At 60.0% G+C, this 12107-nt stretch overlaps 1 protein-coding gene across 4 annotated transcripts in view; it reads right to left on the reverse strand.

Moving 5' to 3' along the window:
- The window catches only part of PTPRS (protein tyrosine phosphatase receptor type S), a 96696-nt gene that overhangs the window by 60968 nt on the left and 23621 nt on the right, over positions 1-12107 (reverse strand). The window contains exon 1 of one of the 4 annotated variants that reach the window (XM_026481153.4): positions 5574-5690. The exons of the other annotated variants lie outside the window; for them this stretch is intronic. The gene's annotated coding sequence lies outside the window, so the exon portion shown is untranslated. Of the gene's footprint in view, positions 1-5573; positions 5691-12107 lie in introns of those variants that run through there. 4 annotated transcript variants of the gene reach the window in all.

Consider the following 12107-nt stretch of genomic DNA (forward strand, 5'->3'; position numbering starts at 1 on the left):
AGGGATGGGTGCCATATAATGGTGGGGCAGCCCCTGTGATTCTGCCTCCCGAAATACCCAGCTGCGGTCACCTCGCCCAGCCCCAGAGAGGCCCCAGGAGAAGGCTGGGCTGGTGGTGGCCTGGTCATGGCTCAGGGCTGGGGGTGGGGAAGCCAGGATGGGAGAGTGAGGGGTGGGGGTGGGGGCTCAACCTGCACGTAGTCAGACCATGGACAGACAGACCAGACAGAAAGAAGGATGCCTGCACCCGAACCACAGACAGACCCACAGTCAGACCACAGACACACAGGGAGACCAGACGCAGACGCCGACGTATTCGCACAGCCGGGCAAGAAGGATGGGTCCACACGCGTAGTCACGCAAGGACAGCTTGCACAGAGACCACCAACAGGCACAAAATCAGACCTCGGACACCCAGGGTCAGATAAGATGCACGTACAGGGTCAGCACGGGGCAGACAAGCCACGTACCCAGTCAGACCACAAGCACGGTGGGATCAGACACATGGGTCCACGCAGAGACCACAGACAAACAGCATGACCAGATACACAGAGTCGTGGTCAGGCAGACGACACACATACACCGTCGGGCTGTAGGCGAATAGGGAGTCAGATCAGAGGTCTACGGCTTGCAAACAGGCAACCAGAGCGCACGAATCTGAGACTCAGATGTGCGCACAGTCAGACCACGGAGACAGGCTGGGCAGGCAGCATGCCACACTCGTATCAGCCAGACAGTAAATACAGAGACGAAGTCAGACCCCCTCGTCTAAGGACACACACAGACTGGCACGCACAGTTGCAATCCAGGTACACACTCAAACACGACTAGTCGGGGACCGGGCAGGTAGGGAAAGAGAAGCCTAGAGCACAGCCCCTTACCCCCAGCCGGTACCCCCCACCATGGGCCCTTTAAGAGCGAAAGTGGCCCAAGAGCAAGGTGGAGGCCCCAGATGGGGAAAGGAGCCGCAGCCGGCTGGGGCCACAGTGACCACAGCAGCCGATCCCACCCACAGACACACAGCTGCCGGGCACATCTGAGTAGGGGGCTTGGGCCCAGGCCACTTGGGCAGGCCCTCAGAGAGCCTCTGGGGAAACTGAGGCCACACAGAAAGCCTGCAGCCCAGGGGGGCTCACACTCAGGGCTGCTAGGCCCACCATGGACCCCCAGGAGGGGGACCTCCTGCTTTACCTCGGCGCCCCCCCCCCAGAACGCAGGCGTGAGCCGGGGCTACCTGCACGGAGATGAGCTCCAGCCACAGCCGCCTCCCCCACTCCCCGCACCCCCAAGAGAGCCAGGGGCAGCCGCCTTCAGAACAGAGAGGCCCCTAATTACCCCCTGGCTCCCGGAGCCCCCGCCTCGCAGGGCCCACGCCTCCTCAATAGTCCGGGCAGGATGGGGCTGATCCGGGTGCAGGCTCCTTCATATCTGCCACGCCAGCCCGCTGGGGGGGCGGGGGGGGCGGCGGCACTGGGCGCTGCCGGCGCCTGGACGGTCCAACGGGAATGGGGGTGGGAGGTGGGGGCAGACTCGAGGAGGAGAGGGTCATGCACCGCAAGGAAGAGGGAAAGTTCCGGGGTCTCTCAGGACGCCATCCTCCCGGAGGAACTGGCCATGCTGGAGGCAGGCCCCTGCCGAGCCCCCCTGGGGCTCCTGCCCTTCCTTCTCCCTGGGGGACTCTGAGTGGGGTCTCCTGCAAGGGCTCAGGGAAGAACAGAAGCAAGTGCTCCCAGCTCTGCCTTCAAAATCTACCCCAATTCCTCCCATTTTCTGCCCCTTCTTCCACCTCCACCTGGTCCAGCCCCATCATCGCCCACGGGGACCAATGCAGCCATTTCCTGCCCTCGCCCCCACAATCTGTCCTCCCCCTGAAGCCAGAGGGCGCCTCTGCCCACAGCCCTCCAGTGCTCCCACCTCCCTGGGGTAAAAGCCCAAGTCCTCCCCTGACCCCCTAGACCCTGCATGACCTGCCCCATCCCCTCCCTGCCCTCCCCTTCTTCACTCTGCACCAGCCACACAGCCCTCGCTGTTCCTGCCCCAGGACCTTTGCATGTGCTGTGCCCTCTGCCCAGATTTAGTATTATTTGGCTGAGAATAAAAGGGTGAATGGGAACAGGGAGGGTGTCTCTGCACAAGAAGCAGCATGAGGAAGGGCAAGAAGCAGAGAACCTAGGAGAGAGATCAGGGCAAAGAGGCAGGTATGGACCGGACCTACAGGACATCAAGGAGCTCTAGGCAGCTCTGGGCTGGGAGGGACATGGTTAGCTTGGCCTTGGCCAAGCCTCCTCCCTGTCCCTCTTGTAGCAAAGCAGCCTGGGCCACCACCCCTGCCACTGCCAAGAAAGGGAAACTGAGGCAGCCACATTGGGGCCACATGACGCAGCAATCCGAGTTCCTAGACGATGGCGTGGCTGTTAACAAGGGAGCAGCCACCCGTGGGAGTCACAGAGAATAACTTGGATAGGAAACGAGTCTGGGCTTCGGGGAGGGTAGAAAACGGCATCTGGACCTGGACCGAGGGCTGGGGGGTCCCTGCCCACCGCCGGGCCATCAGTGACCGAGCTTCCTCCGGGGCAGGCGCGGAACCATCCAGTGTTTGTTCTCGGCAGCCAGCCAGAGGCAGGTGCTCCCTTTCACAGATGACAACACTGCGGCTCACAGAGTGGGGACTCGCCCAAGTCCCCCAGCTGGGTGAAACCCTGGGTCCAGAGCCCACATTTCATCACATGACTGTGCCCCTCCCTGGCCCCTCTGGGATCCCAGCAAAGTGGGTGATCCTCTCTGGGCCCAGTGCAGCCCGCTGGGCCGCCTCTGAGTGCTCGGAGGCCTTGATCACAGGGGTGGGAAGATACCCATGCTAGCCAGTCGCCAGGGCGTGGGTCACGAGATCCTGGAGCCAGCCTTGTGTACCCACGCGGAACAGGAAGCATAAAGGGGCAATTATGACCCAGGACTGGGCAGCAAATAGGCTCTGTGTCACCCGCACGAGATGCTGTCCCTGAGGCTGGAGGGCACCCCAGTGCCTCTCCCTGCCCCCACCTCAGGGTTTGTCCTATCCAAGAGGGGCAGGGGCTTCTGTGCACAACCCGACCCTCAGGGGACTTGCATGGCCCCAGGCCAGGGAATCTAAGACCTGGGATGCTGGCAGTGGGCCTTAGGGGAAAGCCCCCCCTCCTCCCAGCACAACCTTCCATCCCCACACTCCCTCCCTTCTGGGCCCACAGACTGTCCTACTGACTGGAATCCCTTTTCCAAGGCAGACCCTCAAGGGCATGACCTGTGCTTCCAACCTTCCTGGATCGCTGTGTCCCCAAAGTGTCAACGAGGGTCCAAGCTCCAGCTCTGTTGTCACTTGTGGGCTCAAAGTGGCTCTAGCCAAAGCCCCTCTCCCTCTTGGGCCCTTGATGTCCCCCCCAACCCCCCCCACCAGGAAATGGGCTCAGGGTGGGGCTGAGCGGGGCCAGCCCTGCCAACCTTCCGAGAATGGGCTAACACTGGCCAAGGGATCCGCCTTTAATTAACTCTAGATTTGTACTGGGTGCTGTCCCCAAGGGTCGCCGCAGCAAGCAGCGGATGGGAGGTGTGGATGGGGAGCCAGGCCCAGTCCCAGAGGGAGGAAACGGTAATGCCAGCCGGGTGGCCCCACCACGTGCTGAGCCCTCTTACACGCTCCCCACGCGTCCTTCCACCGGACAGATGAGTACATGAGCTCAGAGAGGGGTAGCTGCCCGGTGAGGGGCATGCAGCTCGGGGAGACAGGGCTGGGCTGAGATCCGAGGCCGGAGACCAGCTCTCAATCACCCTCCTAGGTGCCCGGGCTGCCAGGCTTGCCCCTGCCCGTATGTCTGCCACGCCAGCTCCATGGAGAAGCCTGAGATGCCAAGATTTGTACATTTCAGCCCCACTCACACCCACCAGGGCTCTCAGCTCCTGTGCTCAGCATTCTGGGCCCTGAAGGATGTGACCCTGGGCCCATCCTGCTGCTCTTCCCACAGGTTACTGTGGTTCCCAAGATGCACTGGGCTGCCTCTGGGCCTTTCTTAAGGCCTGGCAGGTACACCCTTCCCCAGCCAGCCCACCTGTGGACTCGTGCTCCAAGACCCAGCCACAGATCTCCCAACCCTAGACTGAATCTTGACCCCTCTTGACCCCCAACCCGGGACCCTTCCTTCACCCAGCGCTGACCCGTCACTGGGGCTGGGAGTGGCTAACTGACTCTGTCCCTCCGTTGCTCTCAAACATTCCATCAATGTCATTAAAATCCAGATTCCTAACCTCAGCCTGCAGAACTGCTGACCCCACCATGTTGCACCCCCAGAGCCTGATGCACCCCATGGGTGCCCCTACTCACTGCCCTCTGGCTCACAAAGGGGAACGAGCACATGCTACTCCTTCTACCCAGCACACCCTTCCTCCTTCCTCACTGAACTTCAATCTTCACACTCATCCACAGGTCTCAGTTGAGCTGTCACCTCTACCAAGAAGCCCCCCGGATGTCCCAGGCTAGATCAGGGCCCCCTCGGGGCTATCCCCACACCCTGTGAGTCTCCCATCACAGGCCTGTCATCCTCCAAGACGGTAGCTTCCTCCCCACCCTGGGAACGTGGCAAGGCCCCTACATATATCAGACGCCTACTGCATGCCCAGCCCCAATGGGCACTTTACCCACATCATTCCGGTGGTCACATCCATTTCAGAGGGGGAAACCGAGGCCAGAGGGAGACACCACACACAGGGGAGGCCAGCAAGGGCACGGCCTCCAGCTGGAACTTACATCTGCTCTGAGGGTCTGCTGGAGCCTCTACGGGATGGAGATGAGGTCCAGGACAGACCGGGCAGGACTTGGGTGGCTGGGACCCCCAGCCGGGAAGGCAAGGGAAGACACTGGGGGTTGTTGCCCAAGACTCGGAGAAGGAATCCTGGGAAGCGGGACTCTGGAGGCAACAACGGGGTGCTGGCAATGATGGGGGGCAGAGGCATGGAGCTTAAGGACAGGAACAGGAAGTGTAAAGGTGGGAGATGATACACTTGTCCTGATGCCCCAGTTCATTAAACCTCCAACAAGGTACAGCATTAACCTTGGATCCACAGACCCGAGGGGTACAGGGACAAATAAAAAGAGGGAAACTTTCTGTGAGTTTGGGGGGGGTGGTGGCTAAGAACAGGGATCCCAACCCCAACCCCGCAGTCCAGGTTCCCAGCTGAAGGGTGCCGAAGCCCCCTATCAGAGCGCCCCTGGGTTGGCAGAAGGCTGCCCTGAGCCTGGCTCCGCCCCCAGGAGGTGGGGGAGGAGGTCGGGCTGGGGGCCAGGCGGGGGAGGGGACCCCGCAGAGCATAACGGTCTGGAGTTTTCCTAAGTCCCAGCGACCCGCCTGAATGGGGGTGCAGGGCGGGCGCCAGGCAGAAGCGGGCTGGAGCTGTCCCTGGAGGGTGGCTGGACTGGCCCGAGCAGAGAGGGGGTGGGGGAGAACGCGGGGGTCCCCCCCTCCCGGGAGCCTGGAGGGGGGCAAGGAGGGGGACAAAGCCCAGGGCACACTGGGCCTCGGGGCAGAAGGGGCTCCGGGCGCACTCACCCCGCGGATCTCGGCTTGGAGATCGGGCCCGGGCCCCTCCGGCCGGGCCCGCGGCAGCCCGTCCCTCGGTCGTCCTGGAGCGCCGCGCGCAGCGAGGACTCGGGAGAGGCCAAGGCCCAGCTAGCTCGGCCTGGGGGCGGGCCCGGGGGCGGGGCCTGCGGGTAGGGCGGCCAGGGGGCGGGCCCGGGGAGGGGGCTCCGGAGCCGGGCGGGGCGCTGGCCGGAAGTGGGGCGGGGGGACCAGTGGGGAGCTTCATCAGGGGGGCACTGGAAGCCCAGATGGGGGTCCAGTAGGGGGAGGCCTCCAAGGGGGTGACTGTGTTCCCCCAACGTGCACACACATGAGGGGGTGCCCCAAGAGGCAGAGCCCAAGACTCCCCCCCACTTTGTAAGCCTGATCCCAGAGGGAGCCCCTACCCTGCTCCCCCTTCTCTTCCAGGCACTGATCGTGGCCATGGCAACGGATGAAGGGTCTAGATGCCGGACACAGCGGCCGCGGGCTCCCCAAACACACCCAAATACAGGAGGTCGGAGAAGGGGCAGAAAGATGCCCTCCCAGTCTGGGTTGGATGACAGAGGCCGCGCCCCCTATGCACAGAGACCCAGAGGGTGGGGGAGGGGTGCGGGCACAAAGAAGCTTCCCTCCCGCTGGGAGTCCGGCAGGGGTCTGGGAGGATGAATGGGGGACACCAAGGCAGAGGCCCCCACGCTAGCCACAACCCCGAGGAGGGGGCGGAGAGTGCACGCAGGGCCAGATTGGAAACAGATGGGGCCACCGTGCCAGGTCCCAGACATCCCAGGGGGGGTGCGGGGGGGGGGGATGGCTGGAGAGGAACGCGAGAAGGAGGGGCAGCCCCACGCAGGGAGCCAATCCCGGCCAGCGCTGCGGCCCCCGTGCGGGTTTGAAAACTCCACCGGAGAGGCAGGGAAGGCAGAGGCCCAGTGGGTCCAGGGAGCTCGGGGAAGCGGTCAAGGAGGGCCAGGGACCCTGATGGAGTCCCAGGGCCCGCTGCAGGGGGGCCGGCTTCCCCATCTGCTCCTATTCCGGGTGAAAATGCTTCCAGTTCCACCATTAGCGCTTAGGATGAATCCCATAGCCAAGGTGTAGTGGGCTCTTACTGTATACCATGCACTGGTCCCGTCCCCCCCCCATCACCCCCACTTTGCAAAGGAAGAAGAGGTAGAAAAGAGAAAAAGCACTTGCTCAAGGTCAGAAAGAACAGAGATTCGAACCAAGGTTTGGGTCCTGAGGCAGAGCCCTTACCCACAATGCTGCAGGAGGCCTGGAGCCCAAAAATAACAAACCACTACAATTTTAAGCCCCTGGGGATAAGGCCGTGCAGGAGCCAGACAGGCCCCGCCCTCTAGAAGCTCAGTGCCCAGTGGAGTGAAGATGGGCTCAGAGGAGGGACACACAGGCAGCTGGAGGAGCCCAGGGGAGACCTAGACGCCCACTCCCCACACCTCTCCCCTGCATCCTTGCTGGGTGATCTGCCCCTTTCGAAGTCCTGCACCTCAGTTCCTCGTTCCACACAATGGAGCATATAATCCCATGTCCTCTGGCATTGGGGAGGCCTGTACTGGAGTCCCCCCAAGTACCGAGCACACAGTAGGTGCTCCGTGAATGTGTGCACGCAGACTTTCCACCTGCCCCCTCTATAACAAGCACACAGTGGGTGCTGCTAAACGGATGCTCTGACATCTCTCCAGCAAAGCCCCAACCCTGGGAGGCACACAGTAGGTGATTTATGAGGCGGGCCACCTGGCACCCTGTGGGAAATACAGGAGGTGCCCTGTGTCAACATGGGTGTGGAATCTGCAGCATAACCTCCCCCAGCTTGGCCAGGCACACACTGGGCCCTCAGGAAAAGCCAACGGGAGCGTAGTAGGTGTTTCGCTTGCATCCGCATGCTGACCGCCCAGGCACAGGGCTCGTGCAGACCTTGGTTTGAATCCAGGCACTCCCCGTGTGATCTCAGGCAAGAACCTGCGCCTCTCCGAGCCTCAGTTTCCCCAGTTGTAATATAAGTCACGCATCAGGCACTCCATGAATCCAGTTGTCAGGACGCCCAAGGCTGTGTGACCTGGGACAAAAGCGCCTGAGTACCTGCCACCCTCCTCCCCAACTGGCCCTGCTCCATCTGGGCCTCTTGCCCATGTCTCCCTGGAGACGACCTCTTGCCAACATACAGTGATGGTGACCACAGCCACCCCTGTGGTCAGGGTGGGGAGATCTGGGGCAGGAGGGAGGCAGGAGCGAGGCCTGGCCTCTCCCAGCTGAGTGGCCCATCTACACAGCGCCCAACACACCCTCACCTGACCACCGCACATGCTACCTGCTTGGTCGCGGGGCCACCTCTCCCACCAGACTGCGACCTCGGGGGGGCAGGGCTGGAACTGTCTCCGTCTGGAGCAGAGCACATCCCGGGCGCCAGGCCTGACGGCACACAGCAGAACACGAACATAAATAGCCAGGACCCGCCTCACCCGGGAGAGCCCTCTCCAACCTTAGTCTCCCCCCAGAGGCCACACCGTGTGGCATGGCGCCCTCACGATACAGCAATTTTCACCCATGTTACTTTTCAAACATTTTGAACACCTACTGTGTGCCAGGCCCAGCTGAGGCATGGTGGACACAGCAGCGATGAAGACTGACAAAGACCCCTGCCCTTATGGAGCCAACATTCTGGTGCCGGCAACAGATGGGAAGTAAAAGACATGAAATCCACTGTGGGTCAGTTGGTGGTAAGTGGTGGTAAGTGCGACAAAGATAAATATGTGGGGGGTATGTTCACCGAGGTGGGACGCAGTATTAAAGACAGGGTGTGGGGGGGTGAGGACATGACATCTGAGCTAAGACCTGAAAGAGCTGAGAGAATACAAAGCAGGTATGGATGTCTGGGAGGAATACTCCAGGCAGCGTGAACAGCCAGTGCAAAGGCCCTGAGGCAGGACGGTGTCTGGCATGATGTAAAAACAGCGAGGAGACCCATGTGGCTGGAGCAGAAGGAGCGAGGGGGACAGAGGGAAGAGGGGAGGGTGGAGAGAGGGCAGGGCAGGTGGAGCAGGGCGTTGGGGGAAACCCAGGGGAGGTGCGAGCCCTGGAGGGCTGTGGGCAGAGGGCAGGCCCCGACCCAGGTGTTCGCAGGCGCCCTCTGGCGGCTGCTGCCCCGAGGGGAGATGAGGGAGGCGAGGGCAGGAGCTGGGGACCAGAGAGGAGGTGACTGAGAGCACTGGCTCAGACCAGGTGGAAGCAGAGAAATGGGGCGTAAAGAGGGAGCTCGAGGATGACGCCAGAGTTTTTAGCCTGGACACCTTGAAGGTTAGAGCAGTCAACTGCTAGAAGACCTACCTGACTGCTTCTCCCACCCAGCGCCCTGGGGGGCTGACTCTGGGGGCCCCCCAAAGCTCAGTTGATGTGTCCTCTGGATACACCCAGAAGCCAGATGCCCTTGGGGAGGAGCGTGGGGCTAGATCACGTCAGCTCCCGCAGCTGGGACATTTGGGGGTTTTTTCAAAATAACTTTTTTTCTAATTATAAAATAGGCGCGTGCAGCAGAAAATTAGGGAAAATCAGCATAAAGAAGAAAATAAAAATTGCCCACAATCCACCCCTCGCCTGGAGAGAAACTGTCAGCATGTGGTCATTTTCATTCCTTCTGTCCACCAACAGTTATTGAGCACCTACTGTGTGCTGGGTTGAAGACACAGCGGTGGGCATGACAGGGCCAGCTCGCCTACCCTCACAGGGCTCACAGACAAGTGGGGGAGATGGACACCCACAGGGAAACAAACACTGTCAATAACATAATGCCGGGCAGTTATAAGAGATGCCAAAAAAGAAAAGAAGGTTCGCCGTAAGGCTCTGAAAGCCTGGAGAGGTCTGCGGGCCTCTCTCAGATAGTCCGGATGAAGTAAGCAAATCAGACATACAAACACCTATGGGAACAGAGTTTCAGGCAGGAGGAACGGTAAGTACAAAGGTCCTGAGGTTGACTGTCCTATGTGTGCAAGTGGGTACTTTTCTTTTTCAAGTGGGGGAAAATGTTATGAGACCATTTGCCAACAGGGTTTAATCAGTCCCCACTTGCTCTCCATTATAAACAACACTACGAGGGACATCCACAGGTGAAGCTGGGGCTCATCATTTCCTGCACAGAACTTCCAAGCAAAGGATGACTGTTGGCATGTTCTCAAGCCTCTGAAATGGGCCCTGACACAGATGCGGGCAGAACTGCACCCTCGGCATACCTGGGCAGGACCCCCAGTCCCAACCCTCCCCCACGCTGTCCCAGCTTCCTCACCTTTGTCAAATTTGCCAAAATTCCTAAAAGTTTCATTTAGGGGCAATCACCAAACTCCACATCCTTCGCTTCCAGAGTGAGAAAGAAACTGGTCGGGCAGCTTTCTCCCTTCTCTAAGCCCCAGGACTCCTCTGCCCCAGTTGCCCAACACCTCCTCCCACCCAGCATGGCATTCATGACCTGGGGTGATGAGCGTGTGCCGACCAGCCAGAAGCCTGCCTCACCCACACTCACATCACGCTCCTGGCGCCGTGTCTGCCTGCCGGCTACACCGCAGCAGGCAGGCTGCCCACCCCAGGCACGCCCGGGCTCCTCCTCTGCCTTTTTCACCTGCTGGTTCCCCCAGGCCTCCCACTTTTTCCTTCTGGACAAATCCAGGATGTCTTCAGGTGTGGCTGGATCCAGCAAATCCGTTCCTCCCATGTCCTCCCCTTCTCAGCTGATGGCAGTTCCATCCTTCCGCGGGCTTAGGCTAGAAGTCGGGGGCCAGGCTTGACTCCTCTTCTTCCCTCACCCCCACATACTGCCAATCTGGAAATGCTCTCAAGTTTCCCTCCTAAATTTCTTGTGTATTTGTCCACCTTTCTCCATGCACCCTTGGACCCTGCCCCCATTATGTCCTCCTGGACCAGCACAGTCCCCTGTATCCTGGTCCCCCAGCTCCCGCCTTCGCTCCCCAAAACATCCACCAGAGGGCGCCCATGAGCACCTGAGTCAGGTCCAGCCTGACCGGGTTCAAAAGCCGCCTGGCTGAGCCTCCCGAACATGCCAGGCCCAGTCCTACCCCGGGGCCTTTGCACATGTTGTCCACGCCACCTGGAACATCTTCCCCCAATTTTCACGGCTGTTTCTCTCTCACCATTCAGGTCTCCCTCAAACACCACTTCCTCAGAGATGCCCTGGCAAATCACTCCGGCTCCGGTAGCACCCCTGTCAACCTTGATCATACATCCCTCTATTTTTTTTTTCTTTTTTGGCATTTATTTTCATCTGAAAGTATCACTTGTTTACTCTCTAGATCTCCGCTGTCCAATATGGGAACCACTACCCAAATGTGACTAGTTAGATTAAAAAAAAAATGAAATGCAGCTAAAATTCCAAATTCGGTTCCTCGGTCACACTGGCCATGTCTCCAGCATGGCTCTCGGCCACAGGAGTGAGGTGTGCAGACAGAGCACCTGTCTATCACCGCAGGAAGTTCTGCAGGGCTCTGCAGGAGACGGTGGGGGCAGGGAGGGCAGGGCTGTGTCAGCTCTGGTAGCTTCTGGGTCCCAGAGCCGGGCACACAGTAGGCACTCAGTAAATGCTTTCCAAATGGATGACTGAACTAATGAATGGCTGAAGAGCCTCCGTGAGGCCTGGAGGGGCCGACTGGCAGGGCAGGGCGGAGGTCGGCAGGCACCATCTGCAGCCAGAAAAACCCACACGGCTGCGCTTTGAACCTGGGTCTCCCTGGTTTACAAGTCAGGCACCAACGAGGGGCCACTGCTCCAGCCCCGAGGGCAGAAATGTGTAAAAAGCTGCCCCAACCCCAGCCAGCCTCCGCTTTGCATCCCGGCGCCAGGGTTCTGAGTCAGCTAGAAGGCGGCAGAAGGAACAATCCCCCTGCCACAGCCCAGGCAGAAGGAACAATCCCCCTGCCACAGCCCAGGCCTCCGCCTCTGGGGCTGGGAGGCTGGGACCCCGCCAGGCGCCATCTCCCACCTTAAACCCGCCAGGGCCGCATCGTCTCTGCGAGATGCCTCCGCACTCACCAGGTCCCCAGTGAGGACGTGCCTGGTGTTCCCCAAAAATCCTCCCCTCCTTGTTCACAACTTCTGCCACAGCCCCAAATCCCTCATTAAATCTTTCATTCAACTGGCTCACGCCTTTCCCTTAAACTAATTTACTTTAGCAACGAACTCTATAATGCAGGGCTCTAACTGCCAAGCCTTGAAAGTCGCCAGAAAAAAATGTTACAATGAAAATATGTACCCAGTTCTTCCATTTTCCCTGGATACTGTTGCTAAAGCCGGCAGCCCAATGGTTATAAAGAGACTGGCAGGTGTTGGTGTTAAAGATCACACCGCACCCGACGGAGCCTTTCTCCTTGAACTGCTATGAAATGAAAGGGGAGTCATTACTGATCTGTGATGCTGGATGCCTCCTCCGTAACAGCCCCCCCCCCCAAAAAAAGCCTCCCCCCTAGGGTGTGTCCGCAGAGTGCTATGTGGTCCTGAACAAGTCCTTGC

Source organism: Ursus arctos, unplaced genomic scaffold, assembly GCF_023065955.2.
Source record: "Ursus arctos isolate Adak ecotype North America unplaced genomic scaffold, UrsArc2.0 scaffold_14, whole genome shotgun sequence".
NCBI lineage: Eukaryota > Metazoa > Chordata > Mammalia > Carnivora > Ursidae > Ursus > Ursus arctos.